Source organism: Cetorhinus maximus, chromosome 8, assembly GCF_964194155.1.
Source record: "Cetorhinus maximus chromosome 8, sCetMax3.hap1.1, whole genome shotgun sequence".
NCBI classification, from domain to species: Eukaryota; Metazoa; Chordata; class Chondrichthyes; order Lamniformes; family Cetorhinidae; genus Cetorhinus; species Cetorhinus maximus.
In genome coordinates, this window is record NC_135886.1 from 35,858,095 (window position 1) to 35,882,123 (window position 24,029).

Sequence of the window (24,029 nt, forward strand, 5' to 3'; positions counted from 1 at the left end):
CAGCATGGTTCCCAGAGACAAGTAAGTGAGGGCTTTTTGGGTGGGGAGGGATCAGGCACCTGAGGGCGGGGGGCAGGGGATGGGGGAGTGGGTTGTGGAGGGCAGGAGGGGAAGCACAGTGTGGGAGGTGGGTGGTATACAATCTTAAGGGGAATGGCCCATATGCATATGTACCCCCCTTTCCTGCCTTTTCACTGACTGGTGTAAAACCAGCCTTCCCACCCACCCGCCTGTCACTGCGCAACGTATTATGGCAGTAGAGGCAGATTGAGATCCTTCAGCGGCCATTAATTGGCCACATAAAGGCCTCAATAGGCCTAAGGGAATGTGGTATAGTGGGCAACTTACCCAACTCCCATATTATGCGGACTGGGTCGAGGGTGGGCATGAAGGCGGCGGGTACCCACTCGTCATATTCTACATGCCCACTCTCCACCCCATAAAACCCTGTCCATAGCAATTTCAAAATAATGTCAATTCATCACTTTATATTAATTTTGGAGCATGCATTCCAATTGAAGAATTTATCTTTATAGAATGGCAATTGCATTAAATAGATTAGCACACAGATAAAATGCCACTTATCAGAGAAAAGTACTTCTATGTGGCATCAGCTGAGGGAGGCTGGCCATTGAGCAGATATAACATCAAATTGCTTCACTAAAAGCACCACATGAACTGCAAGAATTCAAGAAGGCAGCTCACCATCACTTTCGAGGATAATTATGGATGGACAATAAATGCTGACCATGCTAATGATGTCCAATGAATTTTAAAAATCTGGCATGAAGTTAAATAACAGAATATGTCAATATAGTGATATATCTGAACTCTGCAAAATAAAGTTAAGGCACAATTTAAACAAGTAAACGTATTTGCAGTTTAAATAACAGACTCCTGTGCTTTCAGATCCACATTGTGATGTGAAAGCAAAGCTGGATTTGATGTTTTCATTCACCTGTGCTGACAGTAAACAAGATTACAGTTTGCTACTGTATCATGCTTATTGCTGATATTTTTATTTTATTGTTTTATTTGTTGATTTAATACCTCCTGACGTCTGCACCAGCTCAAATCTGGTGACTTTTCCCCCACTCCCATGTCTTTTCAACAATAAACCAAAGCTGGCTCATATTTTGAGGCCAAGAGTTACTTGAGTCTACAGGGCCTCCAACGTTCCCTTCCTCCCTGTGGGTAAGTGCCTGGCATCCATTTTGCTCTTTCCCAATGAAGCATAGCTGACACTGGAAAATTTTTCTGTGTTGGGGAAGTTTAGTTTCCTTGCTGTGTTCTGTCAGCCTGTGATACAGATTATTGGAACGACAAGAGCATAAAAACATCTTTGCAGCTTTCAGAAACACTTTCTCCCCTATTCATCCAAGCTTCCTTAAGCTCCAATTTTGACCCCCTGCAATCAATGAGAACAGGATACTTCATGTGGAGTTACAATATGGGTAGGGGACTCACCTCCCCATCAGTGCCACATTCTCAGAAGCCCAGTTTCACTCCCAGGCTTCAGCAGGTGTGTGAGTCCCTTCTCCACAGGCAGATGAGGGCCTTTTTAAATATCTGAAAGGATTGATTACACCACTTGACATGATTTTATCCTTGGACTTCTTGAGTCATGCAGAGTGCTGACCATTGCCAGGGAAACCTGCAACAAATTGAATCCTGGCCTAGAAGAGGCCTAGTTAAATGCTGATATACATTTTTAATGGTTTCCTTGTGGACCAGTAATAACAGGAGTGCTCCAGCAAGACCCTACAATGAAACGTTGGATCCCCTCTGCTCTGGGATTCTTTCCTCTTCCCCTGTAGCGCCCACCTCTCAAACTTGCCTTGCTTTGATCCCCTGGCAGCTGTCACTCGATTTCCTGCTCCTGTCCGCTGTCACTCACCAGCTCCAGGTGGGAGTTTGATGTTAAAAATGATAATGAGCTCTCACACACCCCCACCTACCCCATGTTGCAGTAACACCCCAAATTAAAATTGGGGTATTAGTTCTTTATCCTTGTGACCCAATACGTAAATACAATCCTGTGCATGTCAGAGAGTGGATATGTGTGCGTTTGCATTTAATTATTGTTAAATTATTGCATCTGCGGTTTGAACTTTCTATTCTGATCCCACAGTGAAGGATTGGAATGTTAAATTAATTAATCATTAGCCACTGATATTACTTTCTAACTAAGTAAAAGTATTTTTAATATACCCAAGGTAAGTGCAGTGGAGTTATAAATGAATCTGAGATATCAACCGTTGAAAGTCAGTATTCTTTCAAACATCCTTGTGCGTAGAAAGTGATGTTATAGTTTGGTTTATGTGCACAAAATCACAACATAAGTTCAGTGATGAAAGGCCATTTTAGCCCATTTTAGTCCATCCCTCCACAAGGAAAAGCTTACAAGCCCACATTGCAACACCAAACTGATTGTTACAACCAAGACTACTACTGGAAATGCTGACTAGTTGATGTTTATTAAAAATTATATAAGCTATTTTGCACTGAATGAATAATTTCTAATCATTTCAAACCTGTTATTTATATCATATGCAATGTTTCTATAAATTGTTCTACAGGAAAGTAAAATATAAAATTTTGTCAGACCAAACTAGAGAAACTTTCGAATAATTATGGCTATCAAAAATTATTTTTTCTGCCAGATTTAAAAAGATTTGTCAAACATCATTTTCACTGTACCTTATGTTTCAATTGCTTTGGTAAAAACACAATTTCAGGGGAATTGGTCTAGATTTTCCTGTAGTCAAGGAAACTCTGTGGAGGGATGAGAATGGTGGCGGGGACCGAATTCTGGGATTCCCGACACCATTCCCAGGATTTCTGGTTTTCAGGAGTGCCTTTTAAGGATGTGAGCTGGCTTGGGTTGTCAGCCCACACCTTGCACTTCTGATTTGGCTGCTTCCATTGCAGGAATAGGCATGTCCTAATCGTCTGCAATTTTCATGGAGCCGGGCCAGCTTTTCAGAGTCATGGTTCACAGCATCTCAGAGGTGTCACGAACCATAGTCTGCATGAGGGAACTTTTTGAAAAGTAAGTTCAAAAGGTCCTCCTCATGCCCCCCATGCCAATGAATGCCCCCCCCCCCCTCCACTTACCCCCTATGGCCCTCATGCCCCTGATGCCAAGGTATTATGTATTCATGCCTGAGAGGCCAGACATTCATTAGGAACCCCTGAACCCCAAGAAAACATTGCTTTATCGACAGTTCTGGCTCTATGATCTCTTCAGTCAATTTCACAATGTTTACTTACACAAGGTAAAGAGGTTTCAAGTGGTTGCAGTTTCAGCTATTAACACTTTAACGCTTCAGGATGATTGACACTTATATTGGCCTGTAGTAAAATGTAGTTTTTTTAAAGTGGAAATTTATTAATTAATGTATTTTTAAAATTTCTTTTTTACACATCCTATTGTCTCCATAGGATTCATTGGTTCTATACAGTGTATAGTGGGTGAATGGGCATGGAAGTGCCATAGCGTGGCATTGGGTCGGCATAGGGGATGGTGAGTTGGCAACCCCTGTCCTGGGAGAAATGAGTCATAATGGGTGGGTGGGCAGTCTGTGGGGGGTGAGGGCTAGAGCACCTTACCTTTTTCATTAGAACTGGGACGAACTCTCACAGTATTGAGGTAGGCCTTTTAAATAGCCTTCCTCAGCACTCAGCAGCCCCTATGGCTGCCTCTCAGCTTTTTCCCTGGTTGACTGGCCCGAATGCAGCCCACAACCACCACCCCACCCCATCCTCCCACAACATCTTTCCTAGCACTTGCCTCCAAGGCAGGCAAGCTGAGTTGGGAGCTTTCCCAACTCCTGCTGCCCACCATGAGGATGAAGATCCAGCCCAGAATCTCTGTCAAATTGTTATAGAAAAATGTGGGGGCTGTAGTAGTGTTTTGCATACCATTTAGTAGGTCTTAAGGGAATCTTTGTAGTCTGAAGCACATTAACTGTATGTATTTATGAACTACAAGGTGCTAGATTTTACTGTCGGTGAATGGGGGTGGGGCCTGCTGGCCAATGCGTAAAATGATGCGCAGTGACGTCGGGCGAAACTCCTGACATCATCCCGCCCCATTTAAATTTTCAGGAAGGCGGGGGCGCAGCAAAATCAGCTGCGCGCCCACCGACTTGTCAATGGCCAATTGAGGCCATTGACAGAGTCAATTAAGTAATTAGTGGACCTGCCCGTCCAACCTTAAGGTTGGCGGGCAGGCCAGGAGCCCCGGCGGGAAGTAGAAGAAACATGAAAACCTCATTCACAGGCAGGATGAGATTTCATGTAGGCTTTTAAAAATTTTAATAAAGTTTTTTGGAAATTATGAACATGTCCCAACTCATGTGACATTGTCGCATGAGGGGACATGTAAGGGAATTTTTTTTTTCCATTTTTAATATTTTTGAAAGTAGTGGCGATCTCCCTGAGGCAGCACTTAGCCTCAGGGAGATGAGTGCGCTCTTTTGTGCGCATACGTGAAAGAGTGCACTCTCGATTTTAGGCATTCCCTCCCCTGCCCGCACAGGAAGCGCATAGCGCTTCCATGTGGACATCACGCTGGGCGGGCCCTTAATTGGCCCGTCCACCTAAAATGGTGCCGCGCCTCCGATCAGGGGCGCCGATCGGAAGTGCGCCTGCCCATCAACTTCCCCCCCCAAGAACCATCTACCATATGAACAAGTAAAGGGTTCAAGCTAGGAGCTGTCTCATGTGCTTGTGCACATGGCTCTGTCCAACTCTAGCCTGATCCCTAGATGCAGCTCATGTGTTCTCTTTTATCACTGTGTGGGCAGTACTGTACTCAGTGCAACATTTACACTATATGTACCAGGTCCTTACGCTACACCACACCCCACCTCTGCTCCCCCCCCCACCCCCCCACCCCAAGTCTTTAACCAATGTAGTTCAAGGTATTCTTGTTTACCACTATTATTTACATAGTTATTACTCTCCCATTTCTCCTCTTCAAAAGTCTCTAAGTTCATAGGTTCAGGTCATCTGGAGGCCTTATAATCCTTCCATATCTCGTTCGCACTACTGTCAGAGGAGTGGTAGGTTCTGTCATTGTAGCTAAACTTGGTTGATTTGGAGGAGATTGCTCTGGCATAGGGGTATCTTTTTAACCCACTTTTCCATCCCTTGGTATTGAACAGCTCCGTCGGTTTGACAGTTGTGGTGATCAGTGGTGTTGTTCCATCCCATTTTTTGCTGGGTGGATGAATGTTGTGCTTCTCTCCATGTCTTATTTTCCTCTTTCTTCATTGTGTGGGTTGTCATTATATCCTCTGTGATGGAAAATGACCATTCCCCCGATGGGTACATGTTTTTATTCATTTATGCGATGTAGGCATCGCTGGCTATGCCAGCATTTATTGCTCATCCCTAATTGCCCTTGAGAAGGAGGTGGTGAGCTGCCTTCTTGAACTGCTGCTATCCCTGTGGTGTAGGTACACCCACAATGCTATTAGGAAAAGAGTTCCAGGTTTTGACTCAACGACAATGAAGAAATGGCATTATATTTCCAAGTCAGAATGGTAAGTGACTTGGAAGGAAACTTCCACGTGGTGGTATTCCCATGTATTTGCTGCCTTTGTCCTTCTGGATGGTAGCAGTCGTGGGTTTGGAAGGTCCTGTTTAAGGAACCTTGAAGAGTTTCTGCATTGCATCTTGTAGATGGTGCATACTGCTGTCATGGTGGAGGGAGTGAATGTTTGTGGATGGGGTGCCAATCAAGCAGGCTGCTTTGTCCTGGATGGTGTTAAGCTTCTTGAGCATTGTTGGATCTGCACTCGTCCAGGCAAGCGGAAAGTATTCCGTCAGACTTCTGACTTGTGCCTTGTAGATGGTGGACAGGCTTTGGGGAGTAAGGAGGTGAGTTACTTACCACAGGATTCCTAGCCTCTGACCTGCCCTCGTAGCCACAATATTGATATGGCTAGTCCAGTTCAGTTTCTGGTTTCTTTAGTAAGCTCACCTTTGTGTTTGGCTGTGTGGTGTGCTGTTGACAATGGATGGCTGCTACTTGGCTCCAGCATCATCTGTGGCACTGTCATGTTGGCTGGGGTGTTGCACTGTTGGCCACAAAAACAGACGTCAGAGCCAGAGGTTGAGGCTCTTCTGGTTGTTGGTTGCCCTCTTCTCTATCCTCCACTGGAGGCATCATGGTAACCATCTGCATGGTTGGCTGGTCTGACCAATGAGGGTTTTCCAGCACCTAACAAAAATGGACAAGCCTGCACTGCAAAGAGAGAAGACAGTTCAGAGCTGAAGTACTGGATAGGACATTCTTTCTTTTTTGAGGTCTCAGGAACTTGCATTTCTGTATAATTTACAACAGTGGCTGTCTTGACATCGTTTGCCATTTTGAGGAGATTCAGGACCACACAGGCATCTCTGCTCAAGAGAGATAAAGGCTAGTTACAAGGTACATACACCAGCTCGAAGGTTTCATTTCTGCCATACCTTAATGGTTCTAGAATTACCCCTATGACCGGAAGTCGGATTCCGCCTGGCTGATAGAATGGTGTGTCTGTTGCTCAAAACCAGAGGTCTCTCAGCCACTGTTCTTTTAAAGTAGGACCGTGTCCAATTTAACGTTTGTGAAATGGCCGTTAACTGAAATGTCTGTATTCGAATACAAAAATTCAGGATCTTTGCCCTCACCCAAGAAGCAGTTGGTGTGCAGTCTCAACCCCATGATCATTCTTGGGTCTTTTGTGTGTTTAGATATTTTGCCCTTGCACAGCTTATCGAAGTGTCCAATTCTGTTACATTGAAAGCATTGGGCTGAAATTGCAGAACATTGACCTCACCTGTGGGGGTGCTTTGCTCCACAGCGCTGGCATGGTTTCTGTATAGGTCAGTTAGGGCATTAGTTCCCTTGGCCTGGAGTGTCTTTATTTCTGTACTGTTTAACTAACTGGACTGTGAGGTTTCCTTTGTACCACGGTTTACTTTCTCCTCTTAAAATTGACCTGTGCTGCAAATGGATTTCAAACTGCCTAACAATCTGGATAGCTTTCTCGAAGGTTAGATCTTCCTTCGCTTGCAGCTTGCCTGAGAGTGTGTCGTCCGCTACTCCTACAGCTATTCTATCCCTGATAAGTTCAGATTTTAGGTCTCTGTATTCGTGGCCTTCAGCCATCCTGTAGAGGTAATTAATGACAGAGCCGACAGGTTCTCCTGATGGCTGGACATGCTTATTAAATTTAGCTCCTTAGAGGGTTTTGTTACTTCTTAGGTAAAAATAACCATCAGATGATTTTACTACGTCTTCAATTTTAGCAGATAATACATTGATTCCTTGTCTAGCAATAATGTCGTCCGCTATAGGGCCCACTGAACAAAGCAGCGTGTTAACTTGTTGACCTTCTGTCTGTTTTTCTAAACCTGAAACAATTATGAATCTAAGGGATCTTTTTCTCCAAAGTCCCCAATTATGTGATTGATCTGGGCTTTGGATAAGTCTAAAACAATCTGGAAGAGTGGATTTCTGATCCATGTTAAAAAATAATAAGGAAATGATGGAAGAAATGAACAAATATTTTGCTTCTGTGTTCACTATAGTGGATACAAAAAGCATTCCGATAATAGCTGTAAATCAGGAGGTGAATGGGAGAAAGGAACTTGGTGAAATTGAAATCACCAGGAAAATAATACTGAGCAAATTGATGGAGCTGCGGGCTGGCAAGTCTCCGGGTCACAACGGACTACATCCTAGGGTCTTAAAAGAGGTGGCTAATGAGGTAATCGTTGCGCTGGTGTTGATTTTCCAAAATTCGCTAGGTTGTGGAAAGGTTCCATCAGATTGGAAAGTAGCAAATATAACCCCTCTGTTCAAGAAGGGAGGGAGGCAGAAAACAGGAAACTATAGGCCAGTTAGCTTGACATCTGCTGTGGGGAAGTTATTAGAATCAATCATTACGGAGGTTATAGCTGGGCACTTGGAAGAGCTCAAGGCATCGGGAAGAGTCAGCATGGTTTTTTGAAAGTAAAATCATGTTTAACCAATTTATTGGAGTTTTTTTTGAACGAGTAACATATGTAGTGGATAAAAGGGAGCCTGTAGACACACTGTAATTGGATTTCCAGAAGGCATTTGGTAAGGTGCCACATCAAACTGTATTATGGAAAATAAAAGCACATAGTGTAAGGGGTAACATATCAGCGTGGATGCAGATTGGCTGGCTGGCAGAAAGCAGAGGGTATGCATAAATGGGTCTTTTTCTGATTGGCAGGATGTGACGAGTGGAGTCCCACAGGGGTCTGTACTGGGGCCTCACCTTTTTATGATCTACATCAATGACTTAGATGAGGGGAGTGAAGACATGGTAGCTAAATTTGCAGATGACACAAAGACAGGTAGGAAAGTATGTTGTGAAGAGGACATGAGGAGGTTGCAGATGTATATAGATAGGTTGAATGAGTGGGAAAAGTTCTGGCAAATGGAGTTTAATGTGGGAAAATGTGAAGTTGTTCACTTTGGCAGGAAGAACAAAAAAGTAGAGTATCACTTAAATGGAGAACAGCTGCATAATTCTGAGGTTCAAAGGGATCTAGGTGTTCTATTACATGAGTCACAAGAAGTTAGTATGATGGTATATCAAGTAACTAAGAAGGCTACTGGAATGCTATCCTTGATTACAAGAGAGATTGAACATAAAAGTAAGGATATTATGTTTCAGTTATACAGGGCGTTGGTGGGACCGCACCTCAAATACTGTGTGTAATTTTGGTCTTCTTATTTAAGGATGTAAATGCATTGGAGGCGGTTCACAGGAGGTTTACTAGATTGATACCTGGAATGAGTGGGTTGTATTATGATGAAAGGTGGGACAGACTGGGCTTGTTTCCACTGGAGTTTAGAAGAGTGAGGGGTGATTTGACTTAAGTATATAAGATCTGAACGGCCTTGACAAGGTAGAGGCCAAAAGGATGTTTCCTCTTGTAGCTGAGTCCAGAACTAGGGGGCACTGTTCTAAAATTAGGGGTCACCCTTTTAGGGCAGAGATGAGAAGAAATCTTTTACTCTCAGAGGGCTGTACGACTTTGGAAATCTCTGCCTCAGAAGATGGTGGAGGCGAGGTCATTGAATATTTTTAAGGCAGAGGCAGATAGATTCTTGTTAGGCAAAGGAATCGAAGGTTATCGGGGTTAGATGGGAATGTGGAAATCAAAACACAAGAAAGATCAACCATGATATTATTGAATGGTGGAGCAGGCCCAATTGTCTACTCCTGTTCTTATTTCTTATGTTCTTATGTTCTTCTTATTTTAAAGTTGTAGGTTCAGCTTTAAGAAGTTGCTGAACTTTAAGGTGGCGCTGCCATTCGTTTGAAGACAAAGGGTTTACCTGGGCTTGCCAGTTTTGTTGGGCTCCCACTGCAATGGTGCCCTGGCTCAGCCTTGAAAAAATTTTAAACAATGGCTGCTTGGATCGCCTGGCTGCAAACTTCTCCATTTCAGCGCTATGCTTTAGGGAGTCAAAAGCGTTGAATCCTGGCCTTTGCTGGTCTTTAAAGCTGATTCTTTAGTTGTGATTCTTCCAAATTAATGAATTCATTAACTTTTTTTTTTCTTCTCGGAGCAGGTTCGTGTTCAGGTGCCGACTTGGGAATATGGCTTTTCCATGGAGCTTTTTTCAGTAGCGTTTTCAGACCACTGAGCTATTTAAAAGTTTCTCAGGACTTGCTGTATCCTGGAATTTGAATATTTTAGCTCAGCCCAGCTAGGTTTGCTGACTCGGCATTGCGGGAATTGAAACTGGACTTCCAAGAGATCCTGTGGAGCCCTCTGCTGTGGTGAGGAATTTTAAAATTCTGCTTTCAGTTTCCCTGGCGATCTTCCTCTGCTCATCTGCTTCTTGAGGTTTTCTTCAGGTCAGAATGCTTCTTTGAATTTTTCTTTAGTCTTGCAGGATTTTAGTTTTCCTCTGCATTTTTTTCTGAGATTTTGGGTTTTTCCATTCGCTGCCACCATCTTGTAGGGTGTTGGATACCATTCGGTAGGTCTCACTGAAGCTTTCATAGTCTTATGTAGGTTAACCGTATGAATTTATTAACTATGTACATAAATACAGTAAAGGGTTCAAGCTAGGAACTGTCACCATGCTTGCTTACACATACAAATCTGTCCAACTAGACTGACATCTAAGTGTGGGTCAGGTGTTCTCTTGTATCACTGTGTGGGTAGTACTGCTCTCAGTTCCACGTTAACCCTATATGTGCCTGGCCCTTATACTACAGAGGTGACTTCAGAAAGGAGCATATTATTAAAGTTATCCAGGAGATATAGTGAATTATGTGGTTTCAGGTACAACCCTATCTTTCAGATGGTCTATCAATTAAAAAAAACCCTCTGGACTTTGGCATCTCTACTTCTGTCTGTTCTATATCTGTGTGGTTACAGGTAGAAGGTTAAGGGTGAATCCTAGAATAATATGTGGTAGTGCAAGTATTAAGCTTTATTTGATATATATGGTGTAACAATCATTTGGCCATTCCAGTTACCAAACAAAGCCTGAAGACAAAGGAAAAGCAGCTAATGATTACAAACAAAAATTGTGAATGTTATTACATTTCATACCTTGAGCCTCTTCAGCAGTTCCATCTTCTAGGAATTAAAATTGTAAATGAAAGTTTACATAGTACAACAACCAAAAATAATTTTCAGCAATTTTTCAACTTAAATGAAATATAGTTAAAGTGTGAAATGTAATGGCCTGGAGTTTATGATAGTAATGACAGTGAAACTGTCAGCCCTTGACAGTAATTTCTGGATGCTGCAAATGCACAGTGAAATATGGAAGTCTGGAAGCTTCCATCAGTTATTCTTTGCTTCTCCAGAGGTTGTGCCATTGAAGACCCGACATTAGAACTTCCACTTTTACACTATTACTCTCTATGTAAAAACCCTTGAAAAAGTTACACCTTGTTGAATAAAGTGTAACTGGGTGTTCTGGCAGCGTACTAAGTTATAATTACTGCTAAACAACCTTTGTTGCTCTGAAAAACTAATACTATATTTGTGGAAATATCAAAATTTCTCCATTATGATACAAAAATCCACATATTTTTTAAAGTATATATTTTTTTAAAATGTTGTTTTATGGTATTTCGACTTCTACTTTACTCCCAAGAGTATGTCCCATTAAATTATTTCAGTTTTTTGTAAAATGATATTTAAAATTCAAGAATCGGTGCTGTTAATGTCCTGGTTTGCCGTCTATGAGAATTCTCCAATTTGATTGGCTGCTCATTCTGCTTGATGCCATCACTACTGATGGATGCTGATGACGCCTTTAACTTGACACCAGAGTTAAACTAATGTTAAGAAAGGAGAAATCTATGCCACAGGGATTGCTTTGTGGGCAGTTTACTTCAACGTCAACAGCGAGCACCAAAACTTCGCCACTGACTGCAAAATTTGGGCCATTGTTATTCCTTGATATTTACATCTGAATTGCCACAACATTCCATCTATTCACTAACAGTTTACTTCTTTCTAATAAAAGTAAATTTTTTAATGTTTATTCAAACAAAAATGAAATAAAAAGAGTTTGTATTCCTCAAGCCTTCTTTTACTTTATAATTTATTAACCTATGATTACAAAAGGCATTTCTTCCACTTTCCCATTGCACTGTGAAATAAGCCAGCAGCAAAACTGGGTTCCTTACATTCTTTGACAATTGATCTGAACCCTTACCTAGAGTGGAGCATAAGTGCTCCTGGGAGCTGTTCCATTTATAGGTGCAAAAAGTTGAAAGCTACAATTCATTCTGTCAACATCTCTATCCTTACATAATAAATGACTAAACTGAAGTACTGGTAGTCATTCTATTTAGCTTTGATCTTTTGACACATAACTTCTATTATGCTTTATGTGCATAATGATATTTGCAAGATTAAGAAGTACCTTTTAACTTCTTACATTCATGAATGAAACAGACATTTGAGCTGAAAAGAACAAATAAAGGTGCAGCTCAAGCAGGTTTTGCAGTCATACTTTATGAATTTAATTGTTACAATGTATGATTTTAATCTATTCATCAACATGGTAAGTGACAGATGAGTAGATTGCATTTCTATAGCAATAACACCACTCATACCCCGGAGTGTTTTAGGAGGTGCTGGACAAAAGTGTTGCTAAGATTATAACACTTGAAAATACATTTTGTTCTCTGCATCAGTGCTCATGACATTACTTTGTGAGTGTTAAATCTTGCAACTTTGAAGGTTGGCATGAGATCCAGTGAGCTGCTTTGTATGTGCTTTATCTAATACGCGTCAGATCCCAAAGGATCAGTTCAGCAATACATTTCCCACTTCCATCATTACCCACCACTCCATCCACTACTGAGGGCTTTTTGTGGCAACCTCTCACCCTGGAAAGGTCACTCATATTTGAAATAATGGTGCCGTAGAGCATGTAAAAGAGCTATTCATTTTAGCCAGCTGTAGCCAGAATATCAATTTAATATTCTGAGCAGAATGGCCTTTGCCAAACTTTTCCCATTAAGTGCACGCTTATGCATTTAAAGCGGGAATGTGATATCATCTGGCTGTCTTGAGATTTAGGATGTTAGCAGTCACAGCAAAAACGGGAAAGCAATTCTGTAGCAGAAAACAGAGATGATTTCCACAAAACAACCTCAACATGAAATATTTGCTAGTATTTTTCTTTCTGGAAGTAGAATTTGCTGTAGTTAGCATTATACCTGGAGGAAGGAGGAAAGAAGGGAGAAGAATAGAGTAGCCATACATCATTTGCAGCAGTATTAAACAACAGAACATACAATTTGCCAAACACAGAAACACATAGTAAAGGCAGTATTCAGTATGGGTCGTACACCTTACCTTCTCCATCTTCTACTTCCTCTTCATCCACTGAAATAAGCATTCAAGCAAAAGGGGTTAATTGAAAATAAATTGGTGCACATAAGTGGCTACTATATAAGTGATCAAATATTTTTAAACAACAAAGTTCAATTCTTCTTCTACACCTTAGTATAAATGTTAGTCAACAGATTGGAACTGCAATATTTTGCAAACTAATAAAAATGAGATGATGTTGTTATGCACTTGATAACTCACATGCATGGGTTCTCATTTTTAATTTTTAGCAAAAAGACATTGCAAGAGGGAAGGACATTATTATCAATGTAATGTATTCCTCCCATTTTAGGCCTCCCATTTCAAGTTCTTAAAGCTGTCTTTGGGCTGCTAGGTAAAGTCAATTTTAATTGTATCCCCAGGACTTCCATCCCACCCCTTGGGGATCTGAGTTTTACATTGGATGTGGCAAAAATAGCATTCAAGTGACATCAGCCAACCCCTCGACTGAAACAACACAGATTGCATTCTTTTCATTCCTGAATTGCAAGTCAAAGTTGTTAATCATAATTCAACACCAGTCAAGCGTTTGTAAGTAAGTGTGCCTTTTTAGGCATCAAGGTTATAACTGGACCACTACTTCATGCTCAAGCTTTAGTTAACTGAGAAGATTGGATACAAATAAAGCAACAATAAAAAGGGTAAATTTGAAAATAAAATGATTTACCTTGCTCCTCTTCTATCTCTTCCTCTTCTACAACATTGAGCATTAAAACAACACAAATGCAATGATTAGTGCTCTACCAGTCATGGAGCAAAATTCTGTCATAAAACTTAGAGTTACTGTAGGCTTTTTAGAGGGGGTGTTTTTTTTCTATTGTATTATTAATATTTGTGCCCAATTTCTTATTGGTTATAAAATTATCTAACTACAAGGGGGGGTTTGCCTTACCAGGACTGAAAGGTTCAGAGGTTTCATGTGAGGGTACTTAAAAGGTGATTGGCATTTGCTACTTAAATAATGACAATATCATCCGGTGTGTTTCAGAATCTCTCCGATGGAATTACAAACAGAACAATTGCTATACATTCAATGGTTCACTGCAGCCAAGGCTGGGTAAATCTTGAATAAAGAACAAAAAAAGTTTTGGAAATACACAGCTGATCAATTAGCAGGGATTTAGATAGGGATTTAGCGGCAGTTTATAATAAATACCCATTAGCTTCCAAAATTGCAGTAAGGAAAAGAAAGAAAAATCATCTTATTTAACATTTTTACTCTTTTTTTTTCCATCTGGCTCTTCAGTCCTGCCGAAGTCGGAAACAGCACCTGATGGAGGAGCTGGGGTGCTGGGGATAGGGGTGTGTGGCTCCAAGGGTGTTGGGGTGCATGGGGAGCCAGAGGAACAGAAGTGTTTTAACCCTCTTGATGTTTTAAAGGGATGCGTTCCTGATGCATTCTGTGCCTGCAAGGAACAGTCTTAAAATAACCAATTTAAAAAGTCATGTAACCCTTGGGCAATCAGCCCAGGTTCCTGAATGACAGCTCCCAGCAGAATCATCAGCAGGGACTCCTTTGGAGTACATTCAGGTGCACTGGATTTCAGTGTTTAATCAGATTGTTGGAAGCTGCGATGCCATTCCAATCCGTCGTAGCAGTGAACCTCTTAGCGCTTCTATAGAGACTGTAAGTTTGGGCCAGAGATATTAGCAGGTGCTTCAATCATGAGGAGCATGAACTGACCTCCATCAATATACACACACTCACCGTGTTATGATCGCTGAATGTTATAAGACAGTTATGTTTTAAACTGTCTCTTTTAATTCAAGGCAAAACGAAGAGGGACATGTAGTCTCCTACTCATTCTGCCCAATCATAAGCCTATGTGAACTGGTTGCCCTGGGGATCTGAGTCCTAGGTCAAGTCCTATTGAAACCTAGGTATCAGCTTTCACACATAGGGCAGAATTTTACAGCCCCATTTCGGCGGGGACGGGGCCGTAAAATGTGGCAAGACATTCTAAACCTCATTGGCTTCGGCGGGAATGTAAAATCCTGCTGCTGTAAAATTTCACCCATAGACACAAAGCAAGGTTTTGCTTGGGGAAGACTTACAGACTCTCAAGAGTGAGACAGAGCAGCTGCTGCAAACAGGAGGGGAAAAGATTGTTCTCTGTTAGATACCTTGTGGAATGCTGATGGGAGCTCATTTTCTGGCTGAAGAGATTTAAGGGCACTGAAAGGTTAGTCTTGGCGTGGCCATGAGGAGTCGTCACTGGAGTGGGCTTTGCTGCTAGAAGTTGGTTTGGGATTCTCAGAAGATTGAGGGAAATACTTTTGATGGACATGTTATAACCCAACAAAATGAGGAAAAGTTGGGAGCTGGGGGTAACATGTTGACTTGCTTCTATAAAGACTACAATTCTGCAGTGAGTGCATAATGTATAAATGCGACATGATGTTTTCAATAATGTTAGGAAGTTGAGGGGAGATACCTTTTCTGTACTTTAGTGTATTAATTCCCTACTAAGTAATGTTTAGTCAATATTGATTTTAATTTGTTTGTTACAGTAAAAGTCTTAAAACATGAAATCTTGCCATGTGATCCTTTCAGTCAGTCATTGAGAGATGAAATATATATTTTTAAAAGCTGTCTTTGGAGATTGTAACAACTGAAAATAAGGAAATCTAGCCATAGTTTCCCTTCCTAATCAAGACTCCCTAGGTTAACTACAGCACTCCTCACCATCATATTGGTCTACATATAATACCGTGGTAAGAGTTTCCTCTAAAACATATCAGCTTGCTCTCTTAACACAGTGTGTTTGCTTCAGCCATAATAAGTTTTATTGGAGTTTTTATATACTGGGAGGGTGCAATTATTTACCTCGTATAGTTAATCAATCACACTAACTGTCATGCTAGTTTATCAAAGCAAAAACACTAATCACTGATTTAACCAGTTCAGCTAACACAAAAGATGGGAATCTTAAACAACATCAATAAATATATGGGGACACTACTCAATTGGAAATGAAGCAAACTATGAACAATAACAGAATTGTTGTTTGCCATCCAATTTTAATGAGTTAAAAATCTATTTACCATTTTCTTCATGATCCTCTTCTGCAGGGGGAGTAGTTACATAAATTAAAAATTTGAATCAGTCAAAATTGTAAAGTAGCAATTCTAAAACAGGATTATAAAGATAACATGTATATTCATACAAAGCTAGGAACACAACATTATGCAGTGAAGAAAACAAGTTTAAGACATTAAAATAAAAATGGTCTGCAAATGTACTTATTCCTCCATGGATTTTTAGGACCTGTGTTGCTCAGTTTAGGCAAAATTTAAATGGTGCAAATTAAAATAAAGTATTATTCTCTCTACCCTCCACAAACATCAATTGTTAGAGATTGAACTGGCCTATAAAATCAATAGATACATTGGAATCTTCAAGGAAGTGATTTAGTGTGTAATAGTCAGAACCGATCCTGGCTATACAATCTGAAATATCTGCCCAAATGGTTTAAGTGCTGGACTAATGCTAGTTAAACTGAAACTGCTACAGATCATCTGGGTCTCAACCCCTGACCAGCTTCAATTGATATAACACCTTATTTTCTCAGATTGCTAAATTAATATTCATAGACTTTTGGCATTATTAAAAGGAACAAGTAAACCATATTGATCAATGGACGACCGAGTAGAACCGATTTATAAATTGTTCCCATTAGAACAGAAGAGTTTATAAGGCAATATCTTGGAAGTGTCCTAAGAAGCGATGGGACAGTGTAGACAGCAACAGAGGGATTTTAACTTTCAATACCTGACAGGACACTGATGGCAGGGGTTTAGTCAAGTTTCCCACCCTCCTGATTTTAATTTCCAGTGATTGAAGAAATTATAGATACAAATTGAAAATGGAACAGAGGACAAGAAGCATTATCCTACGCAGGTGATTATGAGGCTGTGGAATGCACTGCCAAAGTTACTGATTGAAGCAGATACCTTCAGAACTTTTAAGAATAGGTTAAATAGATAGTTGAAGAGGAAGGGAAGAAAGGATATAGTAATGAGGGATTAAGTGGGACTAAGACTACAGCTCATTTGGAGATTAAACTCTTGAACAGAATATTCTGTTTCTGTGCTCTAATTTATATAATTTAAATTTGACTGAATATTTAATGGTAATAATGTATACTGTACTATAATTTATAAAATCAAATAATGGAATCATTGATAATGTGAATTGAGAGAGCTCTAAAATTAACTGTAATGAGATGGCTGTACAAAGAGATGGTAGATATAGCTTCAGTAACATTTTGTCTTTGAAAGAATGCCAAGACTTTAGGAAATATTTACAAGGTCATTGTAAAGGCAAATTCAATTTGGGTTCAATTCAAGTTGGGGTTGATACTAAAAGATCTGGAGCTATGTTGGAGCCAATTTTGACCAGGTTTCTTATTTTGGCTAGTTATACAGGTACAATGAAATAACACTTCAGGAGAGGCTTTTGATAAGGTTAATAGAAAAAATATAAAAGAGTATGGGCCCGATTTTAACTGGGTTTTGAGTGAGTTAAAATTTTAGCCTATATATTTGTGTAGCTTTAAAGGGCTGACAATTCATGGCTCTCCAGCATACTACCATTGTGAGGTTGGCAGGAATGCAGAGGAAGGGCCAAACATTTAGCAAGGATCAAAAGATGCAGTCCTTCCAAACCAAATCACCTCATCAGTAGCATAGCAAAGGTATGGCAGTGAAAAAAAATCCTAACTGCTGCAGGACACAACCTGAAGATTCAGGCCTGAATCCTGTCCTAGTCTCAAAGTTTTGTCTTTTAAAAGATTCCTTTCTTTTGGTCCCCCAACAACAGGTTACACCTGTGGGATGTTTCTGAGAAGTGCTCAGTTTCCCCTCCACAGGGTGGACATCCTCCATCATAATTACTGGCCTCTCTGGTCAGGCAGGCATAAGTTAATGGTACAAGTGCCAGCTAACCATATTACAATGGCCTGACCTCCAGCTGATCCCACAGACTGAAGGATAAAGAGCAGGTCACCAATGAATCCAGGTGGTTCCATAGGTTTTCATGAGCAATGTATTTGACTTAGCTAAAGAGGTTTGCCATGACAATTTAGGGCAACTAGCTTTCTATAACTTCAGTATATACCCACATCTGCACAATACAGGTTCCCTGCTCTAGGACTATTACCACTGCACCTCTTTTTAATCACCTTAACTTACCATGTTGTATTTTTTTCAATTCTGTCCAAATACCACTTTGCTTAACGGGCTCATTTCTTTCACATCATTAACATATAGTATTAACCTTGAGTAAGATCAACACAACTTTGTGATTGCTACTGGTGCTATACTGCTTTTTCAATAGTGGTGATTCACTCTCAAGGGAAAGAGATTCGATTCTAAAGAGATCTGCTTTGCTGCCCATCAACCAAACCAATAGAACTCAGAGGCAGTCAAGCTTGAGTAATGAATACCGTTCTGGTTAGGCTACCCTACCCCTGCTTTCAGTTTCGAGCACTTATTTTAAGCCCTGAAGGCGGTATAAAGAAGAACCACAAGCCTGACCCCTGAGGGCTGAGTTGTGAAACAAAAATTAGAAAGATTTTTGCACTCTTTCAGCCTTAAGAGAGGGTAGATGTGAAGTTTCCATATAGAGGTGCATAAAATACTAAGTGGAACATGAAAGATTAATTCTGAGCACTATTTCAAGTTAAATTGTGAATGCAAGTCAAAGACATGCAGGTAAGAACTGATTAAAACATTACAAAACTGATGTCAGAAATGACTTCTTCACTTGAATGATTAACACCAGGGATGGTCAATAAAGCAGGGGGAGCAAAAAATATGCCATTCCAAACAAGAGACAGTTAAACGCTTTAATAGGGGACCATTGGTATGTATGCAAATTTGAGTTGTATGGGTAAAGTTGCCTCTCTCCTTTTTATTTATCTTCATAAAGCTACCAAAAGAAACACTAAATCACCTTCAGTTATGTAAATGCTCAGATGAAAAGTTACATACCTTCAGCTTCTTCTTCTGTTATAACAAGCAAATGAAACACAAGGAAACATATTTACTACAGGTCACTCGAGTGTTCCTTTTACAAAAAAGTGGAACTTCAGCATTTTCAAATCCAACTCCTTACCTTCCTGTTCCCTGAAATAAAATAATAATCATTTAAAATATCTTTCAAAATCTCAGCAAGTTGTCTCAGTGAGTAACTCAGCTGTATAAATTAGGAAAGCCCTAGGTTCACATTCTGGTCTATATTGAGTTATTTGATTATAGCTAGAACACTAACATGGCATTAAAATTGGCCTTAGTACCTTTGGGTTAGAGAGAGAAAATTGGACCAGGTTTCCTACTGGTGGACATTCTCCCATTAAAATTTCATACGTATGGATGTTAACGGAAGGCAGGATTGGGTTTCATTGTGATATCCACCACCAGCAATAAAGCTACTGAAACACAAATTTAAGGCTCACTTATGAAGAATCCCTTCTTGGGTGAGGTACTGGGAGTAAGGATTCAGTCCCTCTAAGACAGGAATGGTTTAAAATGAATTTACAAGGAAGTTTCTCAAATGGTGCACTCAAAAACTGAAAAATCTTTAAGTAATAAAAAGTCAAAGAAAAAGATAACTAAATAAAAATGATACTTACTCAATTTCCTCCACTATGTCTTCTGTGTCTGACATGTTCAAAATTAATTTCTTAGGATTGAAAAAATAATAATCAGAATGTAACTCTGCTGCATTGCTTCCGAAATAAAACACAAAACAGTGAAAGGTCCTCCTGTAAATATAAGGGTACAGATTCTACAAAATTCCAAATGGACATATGTAGCTTTCTGCTTTAATTCCAATTGGAGATCAACAGAACACCTGAGGATTTTCAGGTCTAGTGTGCATTTGGGTCTTCTTACATACTTAGAATAATGTAGAATACAATTTGTTTGCCACTTGTTTTAAAAAAAACTACAAATACAATGGGGAAGAATTCCTGAGGACATTGACAGGTGTTAACAGAGTCAGTGGAATTGCATCTCACTTGCTTGACAGAGGCAGGTGCAAATGTGCAGAGGCACATGGCAGGAAACATCAATGCCTGTCCTTTGTTCTTGACCCATGCCCTAATCAGTCATCTGTGTTTGGGTTAAAATCTGTTCTTTATGTAAATAAAATCAGTTATTTATTTGTGGACTGGACCCCACCATTGGGGCCTACATCTAGCTACTCAGTGAAGTGGCCTCCTTGGGTATGTTGGGTCATGAGTGAGCAAAGTTGAAAGGACTCCCAGTAAATGGCCCTCTGCCGGCTTCACTCCAAAGACATTTGTCTTATAATGCTGAGTAGAGTGTCCATGCCTTGAAGGGCCAGTGATAAGCTTCTGGAAACCCAAGACACATGATGCAACTGGGTCTCTGCCACTTCCTAGGGGGGCAGGGGGGGGGGGGGGGGGGTGGGGGTGGGGGGGGCGGTGGAGGGGTGGAAGTTCACTATTCTCCTACCAGAAGATCAACAGAACTGAGGAGGAACTTTGGCTGCCAGATAACAGATGGTTTATATGCATGTTTACTAGGACTGCTTTCTAGTTCCAACCAATGGACTGATTTTTAAAAAGCCACAAAAATTAAATACTTTATGATTTAACTTGCATGCTAGTTGGTAGTACCCAATGTTATAACCAACCTGACCATTAGTGTGGCGGCAAGAATTTTATGGAGTGAGCTTCATTTACATAGCATGTGGTGCATATTGCACTTGGCATTGGGAATTCACATGTTAGCAAAGCTAAGTTAAATTTAAAGGGGTGAAATCACTTAAATAAATGGCTGAATATGGAGACAAAACTGTTGAGAACATTTAGGGAAACAACCAATATTTGAAATTCCTATTTCAGGCTTCGTAAAGGTCACGTGGTTCAAAATGTTGGTTGGCACAACCCAGAGTATAGAACTATAAATGATGTGGCAGGAAAGTGATGGAATGTTACAACACTCAAACCTCACTGTTTGTTGGCTACACAGTGGAGATGATACAGAATGAGATGGTTGTGAGGCAACTGCCCTTGTTTGCCACTCCAGTGGACAGCAATGCAACTTTTCTGAACTGAGTGGAGGAAGAGAACTGGAGAGCACGGTTGATCATTGTGGTCACTGGCAGTGTCAGTGTGGCATTTAACTTTCCATTGATTCACCTCTACATAGCCCCATGTCGATGGACCTCTGCCTGAAAGTGTGAGTAGGGCAGTATTGGCAGATCGGTGCGGTCTGCATGTGCATGTAAACTTCCATCCTTTCTTTGCTGCTCCTTTCCTTCTTCAAAAAAGTAACTAAGGGGAATTCTGAAACCCACTCTATAAAAAAACATCTTGGGCCTACCCAAAAAAGGTGCCAGGACACTTGACACCTGATCAACTAAGTGGAAAATGAGAGGAAAAAAAACAATAAGCACAGTTCAGAAATAGACTCAAATAAAACTTTGAATTTATGCAATTAAATTTGATTTTTAAATATTGAATTTAAATCAATTTTCATAAACTGTACAGTTCTTAATAGCTTTGGATGCCCATTTCATTTGGACACATAGATGATTAAACACAATTCTGGTATTAAGACTAAAAAGTTACATGGGTGCCTAAAAGGTATCTTCAGGGTCTAATTTTAATGTGACAAACTGTAAATGGGCAGACACTTTGGGTACAAGTATAGAACCTGACCAGATAAACAGATGTGTTGCTAATTAAGCAGTAATTATAATTCATATATTTCTGCTCATTTTTCTTATGAGTTGTAGCTATTCTATACCATTTATTCATCATGAGCAATTGAAAATTATGCTCAATTAGTTCTAAAGTGATGCTTGTTGATTCACAACTCATAAAAAAACTTTTTAAATATATCTTGATATTTATAAAACTTGTGCTGATCATGAGGATCAATGTTAACACTAGCGGGGGAATCCTGTCCATTATGGGCACTCTATCAGCATGAAGCAATCACAGATTAAACGAGGAATGGTCAATTTCCATTTTCAGTGTTTTACATGTTTGTTAGTATAATTTTGAAAAAGGGTCATAATATAGATATTGTATTATGTTCTCTTGGGTACGTGGTGGAAATTATAAGGTCAAGAGGTTTAACTTGATTGGAAAATTTTCTCACCAGGAACATAAAGTCACTTAGAGTGCATTTTCAGTGGGCAGTAGTTATACTTTCAAGCAGCCTATAGAAGAATTAGTGATCCTTGACGAATGAAGATCAAAAATTAACAATTAAAAATTCCAAAGTATTAATTTACTGACTTTAATGGTGTCACACATTTCCGGACAGCAAAACAGTTCTATGCACTGTAAAGTTTCATTCTTCAGAATTAATCAGTATTAATACTTTTGATAAACTGCTAGAAATGTTTTACTTGGAAGGAAAGAATTATTAATGGCCAATGACAAAACTGTAGTCCAAAGTAAAAGTTCAAATTCTATTTAGAGAGCAGTCCATCACAAAGAATAAATGCATAATTAAATCAGTATTGTATTTAGAGGTGGATGCTTGTTGCACTGGGTAGCAATTGTGCAGTGATGCCTGCTTTCAAGTGGCCTACTTACTGTCCTGCATAACTGAAATTGCTGCAATTCTCTGACCTTTTAAAGAGAAAAATTTGATAAAGAACTTAATCATTTCAGATAAGAGTGGCCAGTAATAGGGTATAGTCTCCTTCATAACCTTAAATACACAAGCAATAAGAATACATTTCAGCATTCAGTGGTGAAATTCCTACTGAGTCCAATACAAATGAATGTCCTTTGCGCTTGTAATTCAATAGCTACTGCTGAATTCTCATTCTCATAAATCATATTTCAATATCATATATTCCTGTGATTCCATTAGTCAGTTTATTATGGGGAAAAATAGGCATCTTCCTATTTTCCATTAGAAATAGAATTTCATTATTCCATATCTACAATACAAAAGTCTAGTGAATAAAATCAGAAATATAAGTACTATCGATCTTGAGTTATGAGACCAGTTTCATAGTAACATTTATACCTTAATGTTGGCATGTACAAATTTAACCATCTAAGTCATCAAATGGCTTCCAATTGCACAGTTATTTAAAATTTACATCAAATAATCTTTTAAAACTTAGTTGCCTATTGTGGTAAAAATGTTATTTGAACATTCCACAAAAAATAACCTCAAATGGTAATCAAATTATGTCACAACATTTGCAATAGAGTCCAGTTTGGAAAGTGAATTCTCTTACCTGGAATAGAAGGAGCACGAACAGCACCAGAGCTGACTTCTAAAGATCTGAGGGTTTACTTCAGAATTTTGTGCTTAAAACCCAGTCCAGCCCCTTGACCAGTGTATTTCCTGATTGGTGAGATAGTGTTGAAGTGTTGCATGTGCTATTTTAGAAAGACGTTGGTTTGTCTGTCCTGGACAGAAGCACCATTCTGTAATCCATAAAAGACCATTGCTTTGTCATAGCTTATGAGTCCAGCTATTCTTAGACATCAGTATGGAAAGGCACAAATGTGTTTCGGGGGATGGAAATGGGAGGAAGACAGGAAAATAAAGGAGGCAAGTAGAAGTAAAGAATATGGCTAAAATAATAATATGAGCATTAGCACAAACTCAAAAAATGTTTCACTGGGCGTGAAAATGATGTTTTGCCTGGCGGCTGTAATGGCTTGTTTTTGCACCATATCGTCCCCTTCCCGCCACATAAATTAATCAGTCACACACCATATTGCTGGCAGCGGGCCTCCAATTTCCCCACCATTCCATTACCTCACCGGGCACCATATTTAAGCTGCAGCCGTGTTCACACTTCTCAATGCTTGCAGCCCAGAACTGTTCCGGTGAAGACAAGGCCCCAAAAGCCAAGAAGAGTGCAGCTCCCCGATTCAGTGATTCATCCCTGGGATGCCCTCTGAACGCCGTGGAGGCCCACAGCAAAGTCCTCTACCTCTGCTCTGGCTGCAGGAGGTCCATCAATTTCACCACTGCGGCTTCAGAGGTGGTCAGTGCCAATGCTGCACACAAGAGGTCAGCCATCCAGTGCAGATGGATGATCTCATCTGTGCCATCAGGGTAAATCAGCCATCTCATCAATCTCAACTCACCCACTGACAAGCCCA

At 40.1% G+C, this 24,029-nt stretch overlaps 1 protein-coding gene across 2 annotated transcripts in view; it reads right to left on the reverse strand.

The window, feature by feature from the left end:
• Positions 1-23,247, reverse strand: part of tnnt2a (troponin T type 2a (cardiac)) — a 61,099-nt gene extending 37,852 nt beyond the window's left edge. The window contains exons 1-6 of one of the 2 annotated variants that reach the window (XM_078546691.1): positions 23,150-23,247; positions 19,541-19,594; positions 15,955-15,975; positions 13,577-13,603; positions 12,874-12,903; positions 10,603-10,626 (exon numbers count right to left, since the gene is read on the reverse strand). The gene's annotated coding sequence lies outside the window, so the exon portion shown is untranslated. Of the gene's footprint in view, positions 1-10,602; positions 10,630-12,873; positions 12,904-13,576; positions 13,604-15,954; positions 15,976-18,903; positions 18,926-19,540; positions 19,595-23,149 lie in introns of those variants that run through there. The other variant, XM_078546693.1, reaches the window with a different exon arrangement.
• Positions 23,248-24,029: the final 782 nt, after the last annotated feature.